The sequence below is a fragment of the Bos taurus genome, chromosome 3 (assembly GCF_002263795.3).
Source record: "Bos taurus isolate L1 Dominette 01449 registration number 42190680 breed Hereford chromosome 3, ARS-UCD2.0, whole genome shotgun sequence".
Classification (NCBI taxonomy): Eukaryota; Metazoa; Chordata; class Mammalia; order Artiodactyla; family Bovidae; genus Bos; species Bos taurus.
The window spans coordinates 24,631,102-24,658,342 of NC_037330.1; positions in this window are offsets into that span (position 1 = coordinate 24,631,102).

The following is a 27,241-nucleotide window of genomic DNA, read 5'->3' on the forward strand; positions in this document are numbered from 1 at the left end:
TAAGGGCCTAGATCTGATAGATAGACTGCCTGATGAACTATGGAATGAGGTTCGTGACATTGTACAGGAGACAGGGATCAAGACCATCCCCATGGAAAAGAAATGCAAAAAAGCAAAATGGCTGTCTGGGGAGGCCTTACAAATAGCTGTGAAAAGTAGAGAAGTGAAAAGGAAAGGAGAAAAGGACAGATATAAATATCTGAATGCAGAGTTCCAAAGAATAGCAAGGAGAGATAAGAAAGCCTTCCTCAGAGATCAATGCAAAGAAATAGAGGGAAAAAACAGAATGGGAAAGACTAGGGATCTCTTCAAGAAAATCAGAGATACCAAAGGAACATTTCATGCAAAGATGAGCTCGATAAAGGACAGAAATGGTATGGACCTAAGAGAAGCGGAAGATATTAAGAAGAGGTGGCAAGAATACACAGAAGAACTGTACAAAAAAGATCTTCACGACCCAGATAATCACGATGGTGTGATCACTGACCTAGAGCCAGACATCCTGGAATGTGAAGTCAAGTGGGCCTTAGAAAGCATCACTATGAACAAAGCTAGTGGAGGTGATGGAATTCCAGTTGAGCTATTCCAAATCCTGAAAGATGATGCTGTGAAAGTGCTGCACTCAATATGCCAGCAAAGTTGGAAAACTCAGCAGTGGCCACAGGACTGGAAAAGGTCAGTTTTCATTCCAATCCCAAAGAAAGGCAATGCCAAAGAATGCTCAAACTACTGCACGATTGCACTCATCTCACACGCTAGTAAAGTAATGCTCAAAATTCTCCAAGCCAGGCTTAAGCAATATGTGAACTGTGAACTTCCTGATGTTCAAGCTGGTTTTAGAAAAGGCAGAGGAACCAGAGATCAAATTGCCAACATCCTCTGGATCATGGAAAAAGCAAGAGAGTTCCAGAAAAACATCTATTTCTGCTTTATTGACTATGCCAAAGCCTTTGACTGTGTGGATCACAATAAACTGTGGAAAATTCTGAAAGAGATGGGAATACCAGACCACCTGATCTGCCTCTTGAGAAATTTGTATGCAGGTCAGGAAGCAACAGTTAGAACTGGACATGGAACAACAGACTGGTTCCAAATAGGAAAAGGAGTACGTCAAGGCTGTATATTGTCACCCTGTTTATTTAACTTCTATGCAGAGTACATCATGAGAAATGCTGGACTGGAAGAAACACAAGCTGGAATCAAGATTGCCAGGAGAAATATCAATAACCTCAGATATGCAGATGACACCACCCTTATGGCAGAAAGTGAAGAGGAACTAAAAAGCCTCTTGATGAAAGTAAAAGTGGAGAGTGAAAAAGTTGGCTTAAAGCTCAACATTCAGAAAAAGAAGATCATGGCATCCAGTCTCATCACTTCATGGGAAATAGATGGGGAAACAGTGGTAACAGTGTCAGACTTTATTTTTCTGGGCTCCAAAATCACTGCAGATGGTGACTGCAGCCATGAAATTAAAAGAAGCTTACTCCTTGGAAGGAAAGTTATGACCAACCTAGATAGCATATTCAAAAGCAGAGACATTACTTTGCCAACAAAGGTTCGTCTAGTCAAGGCTATGGTTTTTCCTGTGGTCATGTTGGATGTGAGAGTTTGACTGTGAAGAAGGCTAAGTGCCGAAGAATTGATGCTTTTGAACTGTGGTGTTGGCGAAGACTCTGGAGAGTCCCTTGGACTGCAAGGAGATCCAACCAGTCCATTCTGAAGGAGATCAGCCTGGGATTTCTTTGGAAGGAATGATGCTAAAGCTGAAAGTCCAGTACTTTGGCCACCTCATGCGAAGAGTTGACTCATTGGAAAAGACTCTGATGCTGGGAGAGATTGGGGGCAGGAGGAGAAGGGGTCGACAGAGGATGAGATGGCTGGATGGCATCACTGACTCGATGGACATGAGTCTGAGTGAACTCCGGGAGTTGTTGATGGACAAGGAGGCCTGGTGTGCTGCGATTCATGGGGTCTCAAAGAGTCGGACACGACTGAGCGACTGATCTGATCTGATCTGATCTGTGTATTCTTTCCACCTCTTAATATCCTCTGCTTCTGTTAGGGTCCATACCATTTCTGTCCTTTATTGTGATCATCTTTGCATGAAATGTTCCCTTGGTATCTTTTATTTTCTTGAGGATATCTGTAGTCTTTTCCCAGAGAAGGCAATGGCAACCCACTTCAGTACTGTTGCCTGGAAAATCCATGGATGGAGGAGCCTGGTGGGCTGCAGTCCATGGGGTTGCTAAGAGTCCGACACGACTGAGCAACTTCACTTTCACTTTTATGCATTGGAGAAGGAAATGGCAACCCACTCCAATGTTCTTGCCTCGAGAATCCCAGGGATGAGGGAGCCTGGTGGGCTGCCATCTATGGGGTGACACAGAATTGGACACAACTGATGCTACTTAGCAGCAGCAGCTAGTCTTTCCCACTTTGTTGTTTTCCTCTATTTCATTGCACTGATCACTGAGTGAGATTTTCTTATCTCTCTGCTAGGTTTTGGAACTCTACATTCAGATGGATGTATCTTTCCTTTTCTCCTTTGCCTTTTGCTTGTCTTCATTTTTCAGCTATTTATAGGGCCTCCTCAGACAACCATTTTTCCTTTTTGCATTTCTTTTTCTTGGGGATGGTGTTGATCTTTGTCTCCTGTATAATGTCATGAACCTCTGTCTATAGTTCTTCAGGCACTCTGTCTATCAGATCTAATCCCTTGAATCTATTTGTCACATCCACTGTATAAGCAGAAGGATTTGATTTAGATAATACCTGAATGGTCTAGTGGTTTTCCTTACTTTCTTCAATTTAAGTTTGAATTTCCAATAATATGTTCATAATCTGAGCCACAGTCAACTCCCAGTCTTGTTTTTGCTGACTGTATAGAGTTTCTCTGTCTTAAGCTCCAAAGAATATAATCAATTTGATTTGGGTATTGACTGTCTGGTGATGTCCATGTGTAGAGTTATTTGTTGTGTTGTTGGAAGAGGTGTTTGCTATGACCAGCTTTGCCCTGCTTCATTTTATACTCCAAGGCCAAACTTTCCTGTTACTCCAGGTATCTCCTGACTTCCCACTTTTGCATTCCAGTCCCTGTGATGAAAATGACATATTTGGGGGGTGTTCTAGAAGGTCTTATAGGTCTTCAAAGATGCATTCAACTTCAGCTTCCTCAGCATTAATGGTTGGGGCACAGACTTGGATTACTGTGATATTGAATAATTTTCTTGGAAATGAACAGAGATCACTCTCATTTTTGAGACTGCACCTAAGTACTGCATTTCAGACTCTTTTGTTGACTATGATGGCTGCTGCTAAGTCACTTCAGTCGTGTCCAACTCTGCGACCCCACAGACGGCAGCCCACCAGGATCCCGAGTCCCTGGGATTCTCCAGGCAAGAACACTGGAGTGGGTTGCCATTTCCTTCTCCAATGCATGAAAGTGAAAAGTGAAAGTGAAGTCACTCAGTTGTGTCTGACTCTTAGCAACCCCATGGACTACAGCCTACTATGCTCCTCCACCCATTGGATTTTCCAGGCAAGACTACTGGAGTGCGGTGCCATTGCCTTCTCCACTATGATGGCTACTCCATTTCTTCTAAGGGATTATGCCCACAGGAGTAGATATAATGGTCATCTGAATTAATTTCACCCATTACAGTCTGTTTTAATTCACCGATTCCTAAAATGTCAATGTTCACTCTTGCCATCTCCTGTTTGACCACTTCCAATTTACCTTGATTGATGGACCTAACATTCAAGGTTCCTATGCAATATTGTTCTTTATAGCATCAGACTTTACTTCTATTATGTCACACCCACAACTGGGTGTTGTTTTTGCTTTGGCTCTGTCTCTTCACTCTTTCTGGAGTTATTTCTCCACTCTTCTCCAGTAGCAGATTGGGCACCTACCAACCTGGGGAGTTCATCTTTCAGTGTCCTATCTTTTGGCCTTTTCATACTGTTCATGGGGTTCTCAAGGAAAGAATATTGAAGTGGTTTGCCATTCCCTTCTCCAGTGGACCATGTTTTGTCAGAACTCTCCACCATTACGCATCCGTCTTGGGTGGCCCTACACAGCATGGCTCATAGTTTCATTGAATTAGACAAGGCTGTGATCCAAGTGATCAGCTTGGTTAGTTTTCAACTTGGTTAGTGACTGTGGTTTTCATGTGTCTATGCATATATTATCTATGCTCAAAAACACTTAAAAACTCCATAAATACTTGGCAGAATTTCCTTAATGAAAACATCTGGATCTATAGTATTTTTTGACAGGGTAGCTCACTGACAACTTCTGTTTATTCTGTGGGCACTGTTTAGAGTTTACATTTCTCCTAGAGTTAGATCTTATATAGTTGGCTAGATAAATGTCCATTTCAATTAAAGTTTGAAATTTATCTATATAACACTAAGCAAGGAATATATAATCTTTTTTTTTTAATTAATTTTATTCTATTCTCAAACTTTACATAATTGTATTAGTTCTGCCAAACATCAAAATGAATCCACCACGGGTATACATGTGTTCCCCATCCTGAACCCCCCTCCCTCCTCCCTCCCCACGCCATCCCTCTGGGTCGTCCCAGTGCACCAGCCCCAAGCATCCAGTATCGTGCATTGAACCTGGACTGGCATCTCGTTTCATACATAATATTTTACATGTTTCAATGCCATTCTCCCAAATCTTCCCACCCTCTCCCTCTCCCACAGAGTCCATAAGACTGTTCTATATGTCAGTGTCTCTTTTGCTGTCTCGTATACAGGGTTATCGTTACCATCTTTCTAAATTCCATATATATGCGTTAGTATACTGTATTCGTGTTTTTCCTTCTGGCTTACTTCACTCTGTATAATAGGCTCCAGTTTCATCCACCTCATTAGAACTGATTCAAATGTATTCTTTTTAATGGCTGAGTAATACTCCATTGTGTATATGTACCATAGCTTTCTTATCCATTCATCTGCTGATGGACATCTAGGTTGCTTCCATGTCCTGGCTATTATAAACAGTGCTGCGATGAACATTGGGGTACACGTGTCTCTTTCCCTATTTTCCTCTAAGTCTGTGATTATTTCCTCATAATAATTTGTGATTTTGGTGTTTTCTCTGCGTAGTTTTCTTCAGTTTGTTAGCTAATGGTACCCACTGTGTTTTTCCCTCAACTCTCAGCTTTGAATTTATTTTTCTTTTATCTCTTCTACCTATCATCTGTTATCTAATTCACAAGTTTTTCCTTTCCTTTAATAATTCCTTCTGCTTCTCAATATTTACATTTCTTTTGACAAATTCTTAGGTTAAATATTTTATTATTATTTGTTAATATTATTTATCATTTGTCCAATTCTTTGCTCTCCCCTGGACTGTAGTTTGCCAGGCTCCCCTGTCCATGGAATGCTCCAGGAAAGTCCCTTCACTGTTCACCTGAAACTATCACAACATTGTTATCAGCTATACCTCAATACAAAATGCTTTTAGTGTCCAAAAAAAAAAAAAAAGTTAAATTAAAAAATATATAGACTGAAGTGGGTAGCCATTCCTTTCTCCAGGGGATCTTCCCAACCCAGGGATCAAACTTGCTTCTCCCACATTCCAGGCAGATTCTTTACAATCTGAGCTACCAGAGAAGCCCCTATTAAACACATAATATTGTGAATTTTTAATAAGTTATTTCTTTTATTTGCTCTTCCATAGTTCTTATATATAGCATTTTAAGAATTTCTGTTTTTTTAAAATTATTTGTAAGCTGCATTTCAGTTTTATCTTTTAAGAATTTTTAAAGTAAGTTTTAACTTCTAGGTGATGTTTTTGTGTTCTGATTTGATGTTAATTTCCACTTTTATTATATTTTGCTTAGCGATTGTATTGTGTTAATTCAGGAGACCATACTTAGAGAAGGGAATGGCAACCCATTCCAGTATTCTTGCCTGGAGAATTCCATGGATGGAGGAGTCTGGCAGGCTATAGTCCATGGGGTCTCAAAGAGTTGGACACAACTGAGTGACTAACACACAATTATCTACTTAGGAAATTTTTGAAGTTTTCTTTGTAGTGTCATATTTGGTTAATTTGCTCTGTCACAGTGGAGAGTTAAATAGATGGCTTAATTAGTCTCTTAACTAGTTTGTTTCCACCCATTTCCTCTTTTTATCTTCTATGGTTTTTGCTTTAAGATATTGATGTTTTATTTATTGTAACTGTAACAGTTTTAGTTTTATAGTTAATAGAACATTTAATGTTATAAAGTACTCTTTGTATTCTAATTTTTTTAACTTGAATTTAATCGCTTTAACATTAGACCTTAGTCTTCTTTTTCTTTTTACAATTTTATTTATTTTTGACTGTGTTGGGTCTTCACCGCATGGGCTTTGCTCTAGTTGCGGCAAGTGGCGTCTACTCTCCAGCTGCGGTCGTGAGTTTTTCATTGTGGTGGCTTCCCTTGTCGCAGAGCGTGGGCTCTAGGGCGCCCCGGCTTCAGTAGTTGTGGTGCATGGGCTTAGCAGTTCTGGCTCCTGGGCTCTAGAGCAGAGACTCCAAAACTGTAGCATAATAGGCTTAGTTGTTCCACAGCATGTAGGATCTTCCTGGATCGAGGATCAAACCCGTCCCTCCTACACTGGCAGACAGATTCTTTACCACTGAGCCACCAGGGAAGTCTAATCTTTTTCTTGTTTCTAACTAGTATATATTTATAGTTCTTTGATCATCTTTTCCAGTAACTTTATTTTAGGTGTATGCCTTGTGTTTAATATAAACATGAGTTTTGCTTTGTCATTCAGTTGGACAGACTCTTTCTTTCATTAGGTAACAACAGCGTATTACATTCACTCATTTATCTTACATGTTTACTTGTACCTATTTACGTAGTAATTTCTGAAATTTTTCCTGTTTAAATAGTTTTTAGAGTACCTTGCCTGTTTCCTTTTTTTTGTGAATACTGCTTTTAATATTTAGGAATATTTGTTTCTGGATATACTTTATTAGCAGTCTGTAGCCATTCCATTCTCCACATACACATTTTCATGAAATGCAGAAACTAGAAACAAGACTCTCCCTCCACCAGTTTTCATTTCTCTCTTGCTGATAGTTTTGATTATAAGTAAGTTTTCTCTAGAATAAACCAGGAGGCCAGTGGCAAGAACGTGTGTAAACAGGAGAACAGTCTGGCACCAGCAAGGTGGCAAGGGAAACGGGCCATGTATAAGTGTTTCCACCTGCAAGGTTCCTATCACAGTGGAAAACACTATTGCATGACCCTTTCCAAATGTGGTTAACTCTAAGACACAAAAATTAGACTGCAGCTTTCTCTTTCTTCTTCCACATTACTGATCTGGACTTTAGGCCCATGGGTTATTTCTGGACTAATGGTATTAAATGATGTTCTTTAAAGTCTGGGACCTCTGGCTACGACTTCTCAAACATAAAGAACTTCAATATTATATGGATTGTCAAAGCTATGGTTTTTTCAGTAGTCATGTATGGATGTGAGAGTTGGACCATGAAAAAGGCTGAGTGCCGAAAAATTGATGGTTTCAAACTGTTGCTGGAGATGACTCTTGAGAGTCTCTTGGACAGCAAGATCAACCATTTCAATCCTAAAAGAAATCAACCCTGAATATTCATTGGAAGAACTGATGCAGAAGCTGAAGCTATACTCTGGCTATCTGATGTGAAGAGCTGACTCATTAGAAAAGACCCTGATGGTGGGAAAAACTGAGGGCAAGAGGAGAAGGGGCAACAGAGGATGAGATGGTTGGATAGCATCACTGACTCAATGGACATGAATTTGAAGAAACTCAGGGAGATAGTGATGGTCATAGAAGCCTGGCATGCTGGAGTTCATAGAGTCACAAAGAGTCAGACATGACTTAGCGACTGAACAACAATTATATAGATCCCTCATTAACCAGGATCCAACTGTAGTCTTACAGTCTGTCCTCAATTCTTAAACCAAGGATGATAATTCCTAACAAATAATTGAGCAGACATCCTACAGCTTGAAGAGGTTGTAGATCACTTCTAGGATGGTATCCTAAGAGAAACCAGGATATCTGACAAATTATCATAAGCTTTCACATGTAATCAGGAAGAACAAGGTGAATGTCACTGGATATTTCGGGTGCATTTTAGTGCCCAGCTTTGAATGAGAGTAATTTCACAGACTGTTGAGGGGAGAAGCAAAAAAATCAAACCAACTTAAAAGCTAAATGACAGAAGGACATAGGAGCAATAAGTATGTATAACTGTACCCCAAATTTTGAAATAAAGGGGAAGAAAGAAATAGAGTGGTCACAAGAATAGAATGGGACAAAGGAGTTTTTTTTTCAACAGAAATTATTGGAATATTTTCATTCTGATGGGGAAAACTGAGTAAAAGGAAAGATAGCGAAGATATAAAAGTGAGGAGATAAGTGATAGAAATCCTCGAGGTGGATCTAGAGCATGGGTAAGATGAGGAATCTTAGGCATGAGGAGAACATAGCTTCCATCATGTTGGGGAGGTGGAATCAAATCTGGATGAAGTTGCTTAAGTCTGTACCTTTTGTGGCAGAACACTGAGTTCTTATTTGGTTGTTTCTATTTTCTTTGTGACATGGGAGACACGTTGTCAGGTGAGAGAGTAAGAAAAGCAAACTGCAGTTTGCCATCTGAAAAGCTTGGAAATAGCCCCTCCACTCCTCTGTATAATAGGAACAAAACAGATGGGCTGGTAATTTAAAAATCAAGGTTCCTAGCAATAATCCTGACCTGACCCTGGAGGCACTTAGCAAATTTTAGTACACATTATGATGTTAAAGCCTGTTCCCTTTTAAGGCTGCCCAGCCCAACTGTGAGGTCCCAACATCTGACAGATTTGCTCTTGCTTCTAAGACGCTGTCCTCCTATTTATTCAAGTTCTTTTTACTGGCCTCTTGGTTTGTTCCAAAAGCTGAGGTCTTCTGTTTACTGAATTCTTATTCCCTAGTAGTTGGATTAATCAGCCATCTGATGCCCTTGCATGTGGTGGTTTAGTCACTAAGTCGTGTTCAACTCTTGCCACCTCATGGACTATATAGCTTGCCAGGCTTCGCTAACCAAGGGACTTTCTAGGCAAGAATACTGGAGCAGGTTGCCATTTTCTTCTCCAGGGGATCTTTCTGATGCAGGGATTGAACCAGTTTCTCCTGCATTGCAGGCAGTTTCTTTACAGACTGAGCCACCAGGGAAGTCCTGCTGCTGCTGCTGCTAAGTCGCTTCAGTCGTGTCTGACTCTGTGCAACCCCATAGACAGCAGCCCATCAGGCTCCCCCATCCCTGGGATTCTCCAGGCAAGAACACTGGAGTGGGGTGCCATCGCCTTCTTCGAGGGAAGTCCTAGATACCAGTTATTTTTCATGTATAACAAACCACTCACAAACTTAGTGGCTTAAAACAATGATAATTAATTTAGCATGGAATTCTGTGTGTTGGCAATTTGGACTTGGCTTGGCTGGGTGGTTCTTCTGCTGGTTTTTACCAGGCCTATTCATGTGTTTAGACAGTCACTGATCAGTTACATGATTCTACTACTAATGCCGGGCAGAGGTATGCTGGTTTAGGATGTACATCATTCAGTGGGTTAGCCTGGGAATCTTCGAATGGTGGTGATAGTAGGGGCACCAAACACAGGAGAGAAGACAAGTCCTAGTGATTAAGTTATTTTCAAGTATCTACTTGCAACATGTTGGACAAAATAAGATAAGCAGTCAAACAGATTGACAATCAATGGATAGAGGATAGATTTGACATCTTGATGGGATGAACTGCAAAGTTCACACTGCTAAAGAGCTATATTTATAATCAACTACGCTGCACTTTCTGCCGAGTCTGGGGCACACCCTGCCCTTATCAGTCAGCCCCACATCACATGCCAGTGTCTGTGGCTAAGAGCAGTTACTTATCCATTGGCAGATCTCTAAGTTCCTACCTATCTGGACTCCACAATGTTATACACATAGGAGTCCCCATTCTTGTTTGCCTCCTACTAGTACATATCCTTTTACATTATCTTAAATACCCTCCACCACATCCCCATGTCTACTAGGTACATGTCTCCATAACATCTTATGGAAAAAACTGAATGAATTTTTGGGCTAACCCAATACGTGGTGGGTCTCTTGCCTTATATATCAGATCACATTGTTTTTATCAATGGAAGCTAGCTTTCTTAACTTCTCTCTCCATTGCTTCTGCCTCGTTCTTCCCTCAGTGTATCTTGCCAACATCCCTGCTCATTTCATATTTTCTCTCCATTTTCCCTTCTATTTAACATCTGGTCTTATAATCTGATACTCTGGGTGCTTCACTTATGTCTGAATAGCTAGTATGCCTCACCAAGTCTTTCTAAAATGATATAGAATATTAAATTGTCTAGATAATAGACTAAATTCAGTAAAGCCTTGCTAACATTTTTATAAAAACTGAACTAGCTGCTGAATAGGCAATTTTGGTGTGAAACCTTACATAATCTGTAGTTTGCTTTTAGTACAAGTAAAATTTACACCTCTAATCTTTTTGATCTTGAGGTGTATGTATATGCTTGTATGTGAAGATGAGAGGGGACAAAACAAATGAACCAAGAAGTGAAAGAAAAACCAAGAAAGGGGATTCAATGGAGAAAGTATCTGTAGACAGATGCCTCATACCAGAGGCCTGTAAATTTGTGAGCATGTGTGTAAAGTTTTCCATTATACACTTGGGTTTTATCAGTCACTCAGCATGTGTTTATTGGGTGTCTGCTATGAGACCCACACCATTCTAGAGGTTATGAAGTTAACCCCAGGAGCAAGTATTGCACTGTATATAATTCTATCACTGGCCTGGGTCAGCATTTTTAGAGTAAGATTCTGGCATAAGAAAATGTGAAGGAGAGGAGCCAGGAGGCTCCCACATGCAACCTCAGCTTATTAAAACCATATCCTCTCCCATGAAACCCTCTGTCTGACTTTACTGTCAGGAGATAAAACATTATTCTTCTCCCTCCTCTCCATGTGGAGATGTTTTTATAGATAATGCTGCTTTTACCAGAGAGACCTTCTCTGCAAGATGGAGTCTCTTCCCAATCCCATCAGGTCACCTGGCTGACTAGAAGGGCCAGGAAAGGTTTGATTGGAGGTTACTAAAAATTAGTTCCATTTAAAAGTAAGGAGGCAGAAGTATTGAGTGAAAACCAGGAGATCTTGTTTCTGGTTTTATTTCTGTCACTCTCAGAGCCTAACCCTTTCAACTTCAAAACAGGATTCAGTGACCCACCTCCCATCAAGAAGAGAAGTACAGAAGTGACAAGGAGTCTAGTTCTCTTCTTCCAACTAGAAAACTGGCACTTTCCATGGAAATAGGGAGAAGAAGAAGTTATTTCACTTTCAAACTTCAGGGTTCTTCTTTCACCCAAGTTTTTTGCTTTTTTTATTATCAAAAGTAACAATATTCAATATCTCCTGTATCACAAGCACTGTATTAGGTAGCTGACATATCATCTTATTTAATGCTCAAAGCAAGTCAACCAGATCTATATCTTTATTTCTACTTTGCAGATGAATATGCCGAGGTTACCAAGTGCTATTCACTGTCAAAGCCCATGAGCTGCATTTTAAGGTGATCATCATAGAATCAAAGAATATTAAGTATTTGAAGACAAGTGATAAATCAGCAAATCCAGCTTCCTCTGTAACTCAGAACTTTTTCCTACAAGAGCCCTATAAATGTCTACTGGACTTTGTTTGAATATACCTTATGGTAGAATCTGGTGAGTTGGAAATCCTGGATCTAATGTCAGAGGCTTGGATTCCAATTCCAGCTTTGCTAAGTGCTGATTAACTGTGTACCTACCCTGGCCAGTTTATTTAACATCTTTAAGCATCCATTTTTTCATCTGTAAACCAGAGAGAATACCCAAACACATTGTTACTATGATGATGAAATAAGATGACCCATTTGAACACCCCATTTCAATTATTCAACAAATTTCATTTGTTGCTTTTTCTATGCCAATTACTCTGCTACACATAGTGGATGCAGTTGTGAACAAATTTGCAGTTTAGTGGCAAGCAGATACCCAGGGTTGCTCAAGGGAGACAGCAGTCAGGGACTTGTCTCTGGTGTCAGAAACTCAGTTATCAAGATCAATACAATTTTAATTCAATATTAAAAAGAATTAATGCAAAAACTCCATGTAGAAAAAAATCAAAACATTAAATTTCAGGATAACCATTATTATTTTTGCTTTGGTCTTAAGTTTCAGTATGGCTCAGCATGGTGCTTCAGACAACAAATGAGTAACCACCACAAATACAAAACCAAAACCAAAGTATATTTAAGAATTATAGCTAGTAAAGAATGGGAGGTAAGCCAAAGTAGAGGGAACCGTATTTGCAAAGGCCCTGAGATGGAAAAATACAATAGTCCAGGGCCTGCAAGGGCGTGGATGTTACTGGACTATAAAGGTCAATGCCTGGGTGTTAAGTTGCTTCAGTTGTGACCAACTCCGTGTGGTCCTATGGACTGCAGCCTGCCAGGCTCCTCTGTCCATGGGATTCTCCTGGCAAGCATATTGGAGTGGGTTGTCGTGACGTCCTCCAGGGGATATTCCCAACCCAGGGATTAAACCCAAATCTCCTGCATTGGCAGGCAGATTCTTTACCACTCATGCCACCTTGAAGATGACGGTCAGGGTGAATTATGCAGAGCTGGGTGGTCCTGGGAAAGGACTTGGAGTGGTGCAGTGAGAAAGCATAGTAAGGTTTTAAGCAAGGAAGTGACCTATGTTTGTTTTAAAAATAGTCTGACTGATGAGCAAAGAAGAGATGGGTAAGGGAGGAACAGAAACACAAAGACCAGCTAAGAAGCTACTGTTCCTGTCCAAGTCAGAGAGGACAGTCTTCCTATGTTAATGTGGTTATCTGTGGATCATGCCAGGTGGTAGGAATACAGTGTGGACTTCTGTCATTCTCTATGTGGCCTTCAGCAAGTTATTGTTCCTCTCTGGTCCTGGTGTCCTCATTTGTAAACTGGAAAAAATAACAGTAATTACTACACATGGTTGTTGTGAAGATTAATTTGAATAATGAGTGTAAAATGCTTAGAATCAGTATCAGTATCAGTTCAGTCGCTCAGTCGTGTCTGACTCTTTGCGACCCCATGAATCACAGCACACCGGGCCTCCCTGTCCATCACCAACTCCCAGAGTTCACCCAGACTCAAGTCCATTGAGTCAGCGATGCTATCCAGCCATCTCATCCTCTGTCGTCTCCTTCTCCTCCTGCCCCCAATCCCTCCCAGCATCAGAGTCTTTTCCAATGAGTCAACTCTTCGCATGAGGTGGCCAAAGTACTGGACTTTCAGCTTTAGCATCATTCCCTCCAAAGAAATCCCAGGGCTGATCTCCTTCAGAATGGACTGGTTGGATCTCCTTGCAGTCCAAGGGACTCTCAAGAGTCTTCTCCAACACCATAGTTCAAAAGCATCAATTCTTTGGCGCTCAGCCTTCTTCACAGTCCAACTCTCACATCCATACATGACCACAGGAAAAACCATAGCCTTGACTAGATGAACCTTTGTTGGCAAAGTAATGTCTCTGCTTTTGAATATGCTATCTAGGTTGGTCATAACTTTCCTTCCAAGGAGTAAGAGTCCTTTAATTTCATGGCTGCAGTCACCATCTGCAGTGATTTTGGAGCCCCCCAAAATAAAGTCTGACACTGTTTCCACTGTTTCCCCATCTATTTCCCATGAAGTGGTGGGACCGGATGCCATGATCTTTCTTTTCTGAATGTTGAGCTTTAAGGCAACTTTTTCACTCTCCTCTTTCACTTTCATCAAGAGGCTTTTGAGTTCCTCCTCACTTTCTGCCATAAGGGTGGTGTCATCTGCATATCTGAGGTTATTGATATTTCTCCCGGCAATCTTGATTCCAGCTTGTGTTTCCCCCAATCCAGCATTTCTCATGATGTACTCTGCATAGAAGTTAAATAAGCAGTGACAATACACAGCCTTGATGTACTCCTTTTCCTATTTGGAACCAGTCTGTTGTTCCATGTCCACTTCTAACTGTTGCTTCCTGACCTGCATATAGATTTCTCAAAAGGCAGGTCAGGTGGTCTGGTATTCCCATCTCTTTCAGAATTTTCCATAGTTGATTGTGATCCACACAGTCAAAGGCTTTGGCATAGTCAATAAAGCAGAAATAGATGTTTTTCTGGAACTCTCTTGCTTTTTCCATGATCCAGAGGATGTTGGCAATTTGATCTCTGGTTCCTCTGCCTTTTCTAAAACCAGCTTGAACATCTGGAAGTTCATGGTTCACATATTGCTGAAGCCTGGCTTTGAGAATTTTGAGCATTATTTTACTAGCGTGTGAGATGAGTGCAATTGTGTGGTAGTTTGAGCATTCTTTGGCATTGCCTTTCTTTGGGATTGGAATGAAAATTGACCTTTTCCAGTCCTGTGGCCACTGCTGAGTTTTCCAAATTTGCTGGCATATTGAGTGCAGCACTTTCACAGCATCATCTTTCAGGATTTGAAATAGCTCAACTGGAATTCCATCACCTCCAATAGCTTTGTTTGTAGTGATGCTTTCTAAGGCCCACTGACTTCACATTCCAGGATGTGTGGCTCTAGGTCAGTGATCACACCATCGTGATTATCTGGGTTGTGAAGATCTTTTTTGTACAGTTCTTCTGTGTATTCTTGCCATCTCTTCTTAATATCTTCTGTTTCTGTTAGGTCCATACCATTTCTGTCCTTTATCGAGCCCATCTTTGCATGAAATGTTCCCTTGGTATCTCTAATTTTCTTGAAGAGATCTCTAGTCTTTCCCATTCTGTTGTTTTCCTCTATTTCTTTGCATTGATCGCTGAGGAAGGCTTTCTTGGCAAATAATAAGTAATGAAAACACTTTGTTTAGAAACTCTTTCATATTTATATATACAGTATCTGTCTTCTAGTAGGTGCTCAATTAAGAGTTGAATTAAAATGTTGTTACGATGTGCTGCCAGCAGCTTTATGTATACATTTTTTTTTTTCATTAGTTGGAATAGTCCTGTTAATGACATTTCTCAGCATTTCTTAGAGTTACTCCTAGCTCTCCAACTCTACCCTAATTCTGGCTTTCCTGATCTCTTGCATAAACTATTGCAATAACACATATAACTCCTCTTCCTGGCTCCAGACTGTTCTCTCTCCGGTCTATTCTACATATCACTACAAACTTTTGTGTTTCAAAGTATAGGCCAGTTCACATAATTCCCCTTCTCAGAAACCTTCAGGAGCCTCCTAGTAACCAAGGCTGATCTTTCCATCTTCGGCTGCTCATGCCACAGGGTCTCTATCTAGTCCGCTTGCTAGTCACCAAATACACAAACTCTCAGGCCTTTGTGATTTTGCTCAGTTTCTTCTATAAGAAATGTACTCCCACCTCCCACGAGTGTTAAAATTCATCTAACAAGATGCAGCTAAAATGCCACCACCCCTATGGCATACTTTCTAACCCTGCAATAAGAAAAACAAAAAATAAATCTCTCTCACCTGCTCCTGTTGCCATTATGCATTAGATTCCTATCATATGGTATTTTCTTCATTAGCCACGATCCACATCTTTTCTCAGGGTTAAATGAAGAAACATGGCTCCAAATGATGGAACAAATAGTTGCAGGTCATTTAGCGATGAAGAATACATGTCTATGAATCCAGCAAACTTGCCTCAAACCCCAGATATGGACTTACAAATTAATTAATCCTTCTGGAAAAGAATCTGAAAAATATTATATATACATATATGATATAGATATAGATATAGTTATAACTGAATCACTTTGCTTTATACCTGAAACTAACATAGCATTCTAAATCAACTACACTTCAATTAGAAAAATTAGAAAAACAGGATTCTAAAAAGTTGCCCCCTCAAAATGAGCTAACTCTTCTGACCCTCATTTTCCTTATCCATAAACTGGAAATACAAAATCCCAATCGATTGTACCATTGTGAAGAATACATTAAAAATATATATATTTAAAGCTCCTGGTTCAGAAGGAGTATATGATACTGGTGCTACTGTTATTAGTGTAGTATATAGAGCAAGTATGAGACTTGGAACTTACAGTGCTGGTGCTCAGTTGTGTCTGATTCTTTACGACCCCATGGACTGCAGCCCGCCAGGCTCTTCTGTCTGCGTGATTTTTCAGGTGAGAATGCTGGAGTGGATTGCCATTTCCTTCTCCAGGGGCTCTTCCCAACCCAGGCAGGGATTGAACCTGAGTCTCTTACATCTCCTGCTTAGCAGGTGGATTATATACCAGTGTGCCACCTAGGAAGCCCTAGAACTTACAGACTCAGGGTCAAATGTCAGCTTCATTGCAGTGTATTTGTCTTGGACATGCCCCTTACCCTCTCAGTTTCTTCACTGGAGATAACAATATATATTTATCAAAGGGCATAGTTAGGACCAGAAAGTGACAATAATAATTATGACAGTGAACCCATGATGAGCACTCCCCATAAATAAGAAACTTATTCTAAATGTTTTACATGTATCAATTTGTTTCATTCCCAAAATAGTTCTATAAGGCAAATGTTATTACTACCTCCTTTCTATAGGTTAGGGAACTGAGATACAGAAAAGTCAAGTAACTTCCTCAAAGTAAAACACTAAACAAATTATAATAATGCCATTTAAAGTCAAACAGTCTAGATTCAGAGACTAAGCTACAATAACAAATAGAGAATGGAATGGAGGGCTGAGCATCTGGCACACTCTTTTTTTTAAATTTTTATTTTATTTTTAAACTTTACATAATTGTATTAGTTTTGCCAAATATCAAAATGCACACTCTTGATAAATGTTTTCATAAATGTTAAGAGGCCCCTTCTTCCTTTCTCATTCCCTGTGTCAGGAGACGGACCATGTTCTACTTGTCTCTATAGCCTTGGCACACATCACCGTCTTAGCATATAGGCAGAAGTGTGCTGGACTTGGTTCAAAATGGTTTTCAAAAGTGAACTCTGCACTTTTCTTCCCAGCTTTACAATTGGTAATGTCACATTAGTAGCTTGAAATTGATTAGGAAGCAGTATTTATATCACAGGAATAAGCCAATGCCAAAATTTGTCCTGGACTTCACAACTGAGTCAATAAATTCCCTTTTTTTACTCAAGCTGCTTTGAGTCAAGTTCCCATCATTTGCAATCCAAAGAGAGCCTAAGAAACCTGTTATTTCAGATATTCCCAGGAAAGCTAAGTGTGAGAAAATATGTCATATAGCAATATCCACAAATTTAATTACTTAGGATTCAATGTAAGAATTCAATGATTATTATAATAACCATTAGGCAATTTTAATTAGAGGGGAAGGTGGTATTTGTTCTATAAGCTCTGATTCACTATATTATTTATTTAAATACTCAGATATGCTGTTCCTTATGGAGAAGGCAATGGCACCCCACTCCAGTACTCTTGCCTGGAAAATCCCAGGGATGGAGGAGCCTGGAAGGCTGCAGTCCATGGGGTTGCTGAGGGTCGGACACGACTGAGCAACTTCACTTTCACTTTCACTTCATGGTTAGTACAAACTCTGAGGTAAGTAAGGGAGAACCAATCACATGGATTTTTTTTTTTTTTTTTTTGGAGTATAAACTAAGATCGTGGTATCTGGTCACATCACTTCATGGCAAGTAGATGAGGAAACAATGAAAACAGTGACAGACTTTATTTTTTAGGGCTCCAAAATCACTGCAGATGGTGACTGCAGCCATGAAATTAAAAGACGCTTGCTCCTTGGAAGAAAAATTATGACCAACCTAGTGAAGTGAAGTCACTCAGTCATGTCCAACTCTTTGTGACCCCGTGGACTGTAGCCCACCAGGCTCCTCCACCCATGGGATTCTCCAGGCAAGAATACTGGAGTGGGTTGCCATTTCCTTCTTCAGGGGATTTTCCCGACCCAGGGATCAAACCCAGGTCTCCCGCATTGCAGGCAGACGCTTTAACCTCTGAGCCACCAGGGAAGCCTAACCAAGACCAACCTAGACAACATATTAAAAAGCAGGGACATTACTTTGCTGACAAAGGTCTATCTAGTCAAAGCTATGGTTCTTCCAGATCCATAGGTATGAGAGTTGGACTCTGAAGAAAGCTGAGTGCCGAAGAATTGATTCTTTTCAACTGTGGTGTTGGAGAACACTCTTGAGAGTCCCTTGGACTGCAAGAAGATCCAACCAGTCAATTCTAAAGGAGATCAGTCCTGAATATGCATTGTAAAGACTGATGCTGAAGCTGAAACTCCAATACTTTGGCCTGGCTGATTGGAAAAGACCCTGATGCTGGGCAAGATTGAAGGCAGGAGCAGAAAGGGACAACAGAGGATGAGATAGGTGGATGGCATCACTGACTCGATAGACATGAATTTGAGTAAGCTCTGGGAGTTGGTGATGGACAGGGAAGTCTAGCGGACTGCAGTCCATGGGGTCTCAAAGAGTCAGACACAACTGAGTGATGAACTGACTGACAATCACTTTACAACGTCCTGTTAGTTTCTCCTGTATAAACAAAGTGAATCAGCTACATGTACACATATATCCCCTCCCTATTAGACTTCCCTCCCACTGCCCCCCAACTCACCCCTCTCCCTCTAGAGCATCACAGTGCACAAAGTTAGCTATACCTGTGCTGTACCACAGGCTCCCATTAGCGATCTACTTTAAACAGAGTAGTGTATATATGTCAATGCTACCCACCCTCAATTGGACCACTCTCCCCTTCCTCCCATGTCCACCTGTCTGTTCTCTACGTCTGCACCTCCTTTCCTATGCTGCAAATATGTTCATCTGTACCATTTTTCTAGATTCCATGTGCACGTGTTAACATACAATATTTGTTTTTCCCTTTCTGACTTACTTCACTCTGTGTGACAGACTCTAGGTCCATCCACACCTCTACAAATGATCCAATTTCATTCCTTTTTATGGCTGAGTAATATTCTGTTATATATACATACCACAACTTCTTTATCCATTCATCTATCAATGCACACAGGTTGTTTCCATGTCCTGGCTATTGTAAATACTGCTGCAGTGAAAATATGTCTCTCTTAAATAATGGTTTTCTCTGGTTTATGCCCACTGGTGGAATCGCAGGGTCATATGGTACTTCTATTTTTAGTTTTTTAAGGAACCTCCATACACTTATCCACAGTGGCTGTATCAATGTACATTCCCACCAACAGTGCAAGAGGGTTCCCTTTTTTCCACATCTCCAACATTTATTGTTTGTAGATTTTTTTGGATGATGGCTATTCTGACTGGTGTGAGGTACTATGTTATTATAGTTTTGATTTGCATTTCTATAAAAATTAGTGATGTTGAGTATTTTTCATGTACCTCTTGGCCATCTGTGTGTCATTTTTTGACTGCCTTTTTTAATATTGAACTGGACAGCTGTTTGCATATTTTGAAATTACCTTTGATGATTCACTTAAAAATATTTTCTCCCACTCTGAAGGTTGTGTTTTCATCTTGTTTATGGTTTCCTTTGCTGTGCAAAAGCCTTTAAATTTAATTAGATCCCATTTGTTTATTTTGGTTTTTATTTTCATTACTCTAGGAGGTGGATCAAAAAAGATCTTGCTGTAATTTATGTCAAAGAGCATTCTGCCTATATTTTTCTGTAAGAGTTTTATAGTGTCCAGTCTTACATTTAGGTCTTTAATCCATTTTGGGTTTACTTTTGTGTATGGTGTTACATAATGTTCTAATTTCATTATTTTACATGTAGCTGTCTAGTTTTTGGATCATCATTTATTGAAGAGACTATCTGTTCTCTATTGTATGTTATTGCTTCCTTTGTCATAGATAAGGTGACCAAAGGTGCATGGGTTTATCTCTGCCCTTTCTGTCTAATACCACTGATCTCTATTTCTGTTTTTGTTCCAATGCCATATTGGCTTGATTATTATAGCCTTATAGTATAATTGTAAAATTCTGTGTTCTAATTCTGTGAAAAATGCCACTGATAATTAATTTGATAGGAATTGCATTGAATCTGTAGATTGCTTTGGGTAGTACAGTCATTTTCACAGTATTGATTCTTTCATTCAAGAACATGGTATATTTCTCCACGTATTTTTGTCATCTTTGACTTCTTTCATCAGTGTTTATAGTGTTCTGAGTACAGGTTCTTTTGCCTCCTTCAGTTCAGTTCAGTTCAGTTCAGTCGTTCAGTCGTGTCCGACTCTTTGCGACCCCATGAATCACAGCATGCCAGGCTCCTTAGGTGCATTTATTCCTAGGTATTTTATTCTGTCTGTTGTGATAGTGAATGGCATTATTTCCTTAATTTCTTTCTGATCTTTCATTGTTAGAGTACAGGAATGCAAGAAATTTCTGTGTATTAATTTTATATCATGCAACTTTACCAAATTAATTGATTGGCTCTAATATCAATAGTTTTCTTATGGCATCATTAGGGTTTTCTATCATCTGCAATTAGTGACAGTTTTACTACTTCCTTTCCAATTTGCTTTCCTTTTATTTCCTTTTCTCCTCTGATTGTTATGGGTAAGATTTCCAAAACTATTTGAACAGTAGGATGTGAGAGTGGCATCCTTGTGACCCAAGATGTGATCCATCCAGGAGAATGTATCCTTGAGAAGAAACTGTATTCTGCCTCTTTCAGGTGGAATGTCCTATAAATAGAAATTAAATCTGTTTTACTGTGTCATTTAAAGTCTATGTTTCCTTATTCATTTTCTGTCTGGATGATCTGTCCATTGGTGTTAAGGAGGATTTTTTTTATGTGAGAATTTAACTGTGGGTCACTGGAGGTATTAGGTATTTTAAAGATATGGATAGCTTATTGCAAAATGAGGGCTACCGCTACTATTATTTCTTCTATTATGGCTCCAGCAGTTAGACAAGTTTTCTCTTTTACCAAAGAATGCAGCAACAAAATAAAACAAAACAAAGAACTCCTTTCCTTCCCAGGTGGCAATGTGGGTGGTCACAAGGACCATAAGATTTCATTTTATTTGTAAGACTTCACTTTATAAGTGGGTTTCCTGGTGGCTCAGATGGTAAAGCATCTGCCTGCAATGTGGGAGACCCGGGTTTGATCCCTGGGTGGGGAAGATCCCCTGGAGAAGGAAATGGCAACTCACTCCAGTATGCTTGCCTGGAAAATTCCATGCACTGAGGAGACTGGTAGGCTACAGTCCATGGGGTCGCAGAGTCGGACACTGAGCGACTTCACTTTCACTTTGTAAAAAGTTTGTAACAGTGCTTTATGCTTTTATTACATTTTATAATTTTCAAAGTACAATGTTTTTGAAACGTATGATTTCTTTTGAGCATCATAATACTCCTAGCTAGGCAAGTAAGGTACAGGGAGGTTAAGGGAGCTGTTCAATGTTACAGCCAGGTAATGGAATCATAACTTAAGACTACAGTGAAACCCATTGATCTTATACTACCATGAGCTGCTGGTAGATTTCAGATAGTGACCCTCTGGGTGGTCCACAGTAGTCCTCCAGGTGTTTGTTTGATAAAGTGATCAAAATAAAAAACAGATTAAACAAAACCCAGCATTTTTCTTTTGCAAATCTGAATCTATCCTAAAATGATAAGTTAGTCAGAATGGAGAAAAGGAGAAATGACAAATTAAGTATCACAAATGCCCAGTTACCTAAAGAAAAGAACTAGAAGGGTTTATTTTCTTTTTTTCCCCTATGTGGTAGAAGGAAAAATAAGAAGATGGCCTAGGAAATCTTTGGTGCTGCCAAGTGGATTTTGGAAATTAGTTAATTTGTACTTAAAAATATCAAACCAGATCAGAAAAATCGCCAGGACATATCACATGTATCTTGACTAGGTACTTGTTCCCTTATTTCAATATTTACTGAAACTGCATCTCTGTAAGGTATTACGTACAGTGCTGAGAAGAATTCAAAGGTGTATAAAATGGAAACTTTCTTCTAACAATTAACTAAGATAAAGCTACAAACAACAGGATTCTAGCTGAGTTGATCTGTTGGTAACATTCATCAAGAATTTGGAGTCTTAATTTGATTGTGAAACAGGAGAATATGAGATGTCTGCGGAGAAACAAACAACTAATTGATGTTCAGGGTTGTTTAGCAAATTTAAATTCTTTTAATTCTGCCTTAAAGGTTTTTGTCTCCATTTCTTCAATCTCCATATACCTTAAAAGCAACTAAATTTGCCTTTCCTCATCCCTGATTAAATTCACTATTTGGGGAGTAATTGATGTCCAATAATCATTAGATATGGAAGGAAAGCTGAAACGTCTAAGAAGGGGCTCCAGCCTATAACCATGCAAATCAGTGGCTTTGAGGCCTGTTGTGTGCAAGGGCACTCAGAAAGAACAAGAGCAGGTAGTGAATGGAAGTCCCTACTACATCTGGACATGTTCTGGGAGCTGAGACGACACAGCCAATTGAGTGATCCCTGGGAACTAGGATTCTCATGAAAACAACATTGGAAGTATTTTCAAGGGCACTGGCAAACATTTGCCTCTTAAAAGTGAATACAGGAAAAAAGGCCAATCAAATTAATGAAATTAAAGAGCAACATGATGAAGTATAAATCAAAGTACTGGGAAAATGTATATTCCATCTGTTGTCCTGCCTTTTATTACTGTGATAAAATATGTATAAAATAAAATTTAGCATGTTAACAATTTTTAATTTTTTTATAGTTCAATAGTAGTTAAGTGCATTTGTTTTATAACCATCACGACCATCTATTTCCAGAACTCTTCTCATCTTGCAAAACTGAAAATTATACCCATTAAAAAATAACACTTCATTCTCCCCACCCCTAGTCTCTGGCAACCACTATCCTTTCTGTTCCTGATTCTGAGTATTCTGTGTGTGTTAAGTTGCTTCAGTCATGTCCGATTCTTTGTGACCCCATGGAATGTAGCCCACCAGGCTCCTCTGTCTGTGGGATTCTCCAGATAAGAATAGTGGAGTGGGTTGCCATTTCCTCCTCCAGTGGATCTTCCCAACTCAGGAACTGAACCCAATTCTATTTGAGTCTCCTGCACTGCAGGCAGATTCTTTACCACTAGCGCCACCTGGGAAGCCCTCTGAGTATTCTAGATACCTCATATAAATGGAATTACATAGTATTTACCTTTCTGTGACTTACTTCCCTGAGTAAAATGTCCTCAAGGTTTATGCAAAATGTAGCATGTATCAGAATTTCTTTTCCTTTCTTCAACCTGAGTAATATCCCACTGTATGCAAATACCACATTTTGCTTATTAATATGTTGATGGACACTGACTGCTTTCACATTTAAAATACTGTGAATAAGGCTGTTATAAATATAGGTATACATATGTATCTTCAAAACACTGCTCTCAATTCTTTTGTGTACATACATGTAAGTGAAATCAATGGATAATATGATAAATCTATTGTTTTGTGTGTGGAACCACCATACTATTTTCCTATTTCATTTTACATTCCCACCAACAGAGCACAAGGGTCTAGTTTCTCCCCATCTTCACCAATACCTACTATTTACTTTTTGTGACAAGTAACCATCCTGATGCATGTGAGGTGATATCTCACTGTGATTTCGATATGCATCTCCCTAATAGTTAGTGACGTTGAGCATCTTTTCAATGTGCTTACTGGCTACTCATGTATATTCTTTGAAGAAGTCTGTGCAAGTCCTTTGCTTATTTTTGAATTGGTTTGTTTATTAGTTTTCACTGCTATGACATTTTAGGAGTTCTCTGTATATTCTGGATATGAATATCTCATCACATATTTGGTTTTCAAATATTTCATTCCTTGAACTCTGTTGACAGTGTCCTTTGAGCACAGAAAATTTTAATTTGCAGGATGTCTAATTTTTAATTTTTTTTGTTGCCTATGCCTTTGGTGCTATATCTATATGTAAGAAATAATTGTCAAATTCAATGTTACAAAACTTGTGTCCTATGTTTTCTTCTAAGAGCTTTAGCTTTCATAATTATTTCTCTATTTAATTTTAGTATGCAATGTGAGGTCCAACTTTATTCTTTAATGTAAGGATATCCAGTTGTCTCAGCACCAGTTGTTGAAAAGACTATCTTTTTCCCATTGAATGGTCTTGGCACTATTGTCAAAAGGCACTTGACCATATCCATGAGGGTTATATCTGAGCTCTCTATTCTATTCCATTGGTCTATATGTTTGTCTTTATGGCAAGAACACACCAACACACTCTTTTGATTACTGTAGCTTTGTTATAAGTTTTGAAATTAGAACATTGAGTTCTTCAGCTTTGTTCTTATTTTGAAAGATTATTTTCACTATTTCATGTCACTTGAGATCCATATGAATTTTAGGATGGGTTTTTCTATTTCTGCAAAGAATGTCATGGGAAGTTAAACAGGAATTGCACTGAATCTATAGATTGCTTTGACAATATAGAAAACTTAATGATACCAAGTTTTCAAAACCATGAAAATGGATATTCATCATTTAATTTATGCCTTCTTTAATATTTTCAGCAATGCTTTGAAGTTAATATTGTATATCCTTGGGAAAGTTAATTCCTAAGCATTTTATTCTTTTTTGATGCTACTGTAAATAGAATTATTTTCTTAATTTCCTTTTTAGATTATTTATTATCATGTAAAAATGCAACTGACTTTTGTATATTGATGTTTTATCCTGATACTTTACTAAGTTTATTAGATCTAGAAGACCCATCTAAAGATAATTTTTAAAATTAGTATTTATTAGAGTATAGTATATATGTATGATAATATATATGATTTACAATAATATGTATGATTTACAATATTATGTTAGTTTCAGCAAATTATACCTCTACAGACATCCACTCATTTTCAGATTATTTTCTCATATAGGTCATTACAGGGTATTGAGTAGAGTTCCCTGTGCCATACATTCACATAGATAATTTTACTTCTTTTCCTTTCTTTGTGGCTAGGATTGCTGCAGCTAGGACTTTCAATATTGTGTGGAATAAAAGTGGTGATAGTAGCCATCTGTGTTTTGTTCCCGACATTAGAGGAAATGCTTTCAGCTTTTCACCACTGAGTAGGATATTGGCTGTAAGTTTGTCATATATGGCCTTTATTACATTGAGGTATGTTCCCTCTCCACCCACTTTGTTGACCAGTTTTATCAGAAATAGATCTTTAATTTTGTCAGCATCTGCCATCTATTGAAATGACTGAATTATTTTATACTTTTTTCTTATTGTTGTGTACCATGTTGATTGACTTTTGAATACTGAAATATCCTTGCATCCTTGGAATAAATCCCACTTGATCATGATGTATGATTCCTTTGATGAATTCTTGAATTTGGAGTGCTAATATTTGTTAAAAATATCTGCATATGTTTATCAGGGATATTGATGGATATTTTCTTTTTTGGCAATATCTTTATCTGGGCTTATCAGGGCTTCCCTGATAGCTCAGTTGGTAAAGAATCTGCCTGAAATGCAGGAGACCTCAGTTCGATTCCTGGGTTGGGAAGATTCCCTGAAGAAGAGAAAGGCTACCCACTCCAGTATTCTGGCCTGGAGAATTCCATGGACTGTATAGTCCATTGGGTTGCAAAGAGTCGGACACGATTGAGTGACTTTCACTTATTTGAGTTTCATATCAGGGTTTTACTGGCCTCAAAGAAAGGAAGTGTTCTCTCCTCTTCCATTTTTTTTTTTTTTTGGAATAGTTTAAGAAAGAAAGGTATTAACTTTCCTTTAAATGTTTGGTAGAATTCACCTGTGAAATCATCTGGCCCTAGAATTCTGTTTGTTGGGAGTTTTTAAATTACTGTGCTATATTTAGCCATTCAGCAGTGTCTGACTCTTTGTGACCCCATGGACTGTAGCCCACCAGTGTCCTCTGTCTACAGGGATTCTCCAGGCAAGAATACTAGAGTGGGTTGCCATGCCCTCCTCCAAGGGATCTCCCCAACCTAGAATTGAACCCAGTTCTCCCATATTGCAGGCAGATTTTTTTTTTACTGTGTGAGCCACCAGGGAAGACCACTGGTTCAGTTTTATTACTATTGAGCAGTCTGTGCAGATTTTCTGTTTCTCCCTGATTAAGTCTTAGAAGATTGTATGTTTCTAGGAATTTACCTGTTTCTTCCAGGTTGTCCAATTCTTTGGCATATACCTGTTCATAGTAGCCTCTTAAAATCTTTTATATTTCTGTGTCAGTTGTAACTTGTCTTTAATTTCTGATTTTATTTGGGTTGCTTTTTTTGATGAAAAGTAAGTCATGATTAATGAGGTAGAACTTCTGTCATTCTGTTTCTATATGACTTACAGTTTCTTTGTCCTCATTTCCTGTCTTACTATCTTATATTTAGCAGATATTTTTTATAACACAATATTTTTATTGTATTTCCTTTTGTGTATATTCTATAACTATTTACTTTGTGGTTAAACTTATATACTCTAAATCTGCGACCCCATGGACTGTAGCATACAAGGCTCCTCTGTCCATGGAATTTTCCAGGAAAGAGTACTGGAGTAGGTTGCCATTTCCTTCTCCAGAAATCTAATTTACACCTGACTAATTTTAATAACATAGAAACCTGAGAAGAAAACAAAATGGTGGAGTACAAAGACCCTAAGCTCACCTCCTCTCATGAACACATCAAAATCACAATGATCAGCAGAACAACCATTGATGAGAAAGAGTGGAAACTACCAGAAAATATATTTTACAACTAAAGACAAAAGAACCACAATGAGATAGGTAGGAGTGGCAGATTCATGATATAATCAAATCTCATACCTCCAGGTGAATGATCCACAAGAAAAACAACTATATTTCAGAGGTTCTCCCACAAAAAAGAGTTAAGTTCCCCAGCCTGGGAGTCCATCACCAGGGTAATGAACCCCCAGAGCATGCTGAACGCCAGCAGGGCTTAACTGTAGAAGCTCCCCTGGGGGTGAGGGAGGGAAGACCCTTCACTCTTAAAGAGTACACACAAAACCTTACAGGCACCTGGACCCTAGGCAAAAGCAGTAATTAGATAGGAGCCTGGACCAGGACTATCTGCTAGTGTTGGAGAGGCTCTTGGAGAGGTGATGGCTGGGTAGCTGCAGCTCACTCAGGGGAATATAGACAATCCTGAAGCCTGAAGAACTAGTCTGACAGCACAAATCTAATGCTACCCTGGGACCAGCTGGGCCCTGGTCCTGCCCACTAGCAGCTAAATGCAACCT